Genomic DNA, 2,058 nt, shown 5'->3' with positions numbered 1-2,058 from the left:
ATATTATAGTTTTAAACACGTCATGTTTTTTGTTCCTTAGAAATACTACATTAAAAAAAAAACGAATAAATTAATATTGAAATTATAAACAGTTATATAAAAAACCTTATGAAATAATTTAACATATTATTTTACCAAATTATTTTGTAACAGAAATATCTTTGGCGATGAAAAAATATATTTGTCTTGTCGATATGCATAAGAGAAATTAGTTTTCTTTTCTTTTCCAATAAACACTTTGTGCAAGTAATTTTTATTTTCGAATATATAATAATTAGCTTTATATGTTATGTAATCATAATGATAGTAGAATAAATTAGATGCTGGTTAATTATTATTTGTTACATACTAAAACAAGTAATTAAACACAAATCATGTAATATATATATATAGTATAATTTTACTGTTCAAATACAATACACAATTTATATTATGTTAAATTCTAACATATTTTATAAAAAATGTATTTTCTATGACCATATTAGTTTATGAGTTTTTATGAAGTGTCCCTCGCGATGTTTTTTTTTTTTTAAGCAATGGATTCGTTTGAACCATTTTTCAATTATTTCAGCAGTATTGTATTTGTTTACTATTTATGTGTATTATTTTATCAAATTATTATATTAAAATAATATATTACCAGCATTGTTTTTTTCCTGTAGCTTTAATATTAATTTAATATTACATATTTAATTTATGCAGTAGTATGTAATTATTTAATTGGATTTAAATGTAATAATAATCAAGAAAAAACAATCAAATAAACATTTATATTATATAAATCATACCAAAAAATCGATAATGCTGTACAAGTAACTTGGTTTAGCCATCATCCACAAACACTATGTTACGTCAAATTCAACATTAGAACCTGATATTATTATTTTCAACTGTATTTTTTTTTTCTGTAACTTGAATGAGTGAGCAAATGTGAACACATTTACAAAATACACGTAATAATCACGAAAAAAAATGTTTGTTTGTTTATTGATCCAATTATTTTACCGTTCATTTCTTGTGATCAAAAATTGATACATGAAACATCGGTTATTCGTATTAACATTTCTTTCAAAAAAAATATTAAATTATTATGTGTTTAACTATGTTAAGTATTAATCGTCGCCCGTCACCTACTGTATTTTTTAGTGAAAGCTATTTCAATTTCATGTTACAGAGCACTGTGAGTACATGTGAATTTTTGTATATACGGTAGGTAATGGATCCGGTAAGTACGTTATAAAACTGATTTTTACCATTTTACTGATTCAATTTCATGTTCACACATTAATCCAAATTATTATTTAGTAATTGTTTGGAGTCATGTGAAACATTTTACAATTAAAAAAAAGGGATGCAACGAAAAACTACTTTAATTAAACTAACTTTCATTAAATTGTTATTACCAATATAACGTATGTATAGTAAAAAAGGTATAATAAAATAAACGAAAAACCATAACTAATAATATGATTTTTTTTTTATTGAACATCACTCTGAATAAATATTATGTTTAATTCACTAATTTGTCATTAATATTTTACCTTACATATAATTATGTATTATTATCAATATATTATACACTTGAATTTTATTGTCTTCGTTATAGTAAGCATGGTAAATTTTACTTTTATATAATATTATTTCGGTATAATAGCTATGCAATAGATCATTTGTAAAATGTATAATAAATAATACTTATAAAAATACACTCGTAATAATTAACAGTAATAATAATATTATTGTGCTCTAATTAATGTTAAGTTTTATTTTTTATTTTAATAACGTTTTTATAATCATTTCATAGTAATATTACGTACACACACATTCATTTTCAAGGTTTATCTACTCTTGATATTCAATTATAAACCACTAGTCAAATAAAGGTAATTTTATAAATACAAAATATTTGCTTATACATAATGCTATTACATAATAATAATTATTATAAAATACAATTTGATATTAGCTTATGTATACTTATAGTAACATTATGGTTTGTAATTATTTATAAAGTATAATTTTTATAAGTCAATTTTATTCTATACATTTAAATTTTTA

The sequence above is a fragment of the Melanaphis sacchari genome, unplaced genomic scaffold (assembly GCF_002803265.2).
Source record: "Melanaphis sacchari strain LSU unplaced genomic scaffold, SCAv2.0 Contig72_pilon_pilon, whole genome shotgun sequence".
In the NCBI taxonomy this organism is placed as follows: domain Eukaryota; kingdom Metazoa; phylum Arthropoda; class Insecta; order Hemiptera; family Aphididae; genus Melanaphis; species Melanaphis sacchari.
This window is presented reverse-complemented; position numbering follows the sequence as displayed.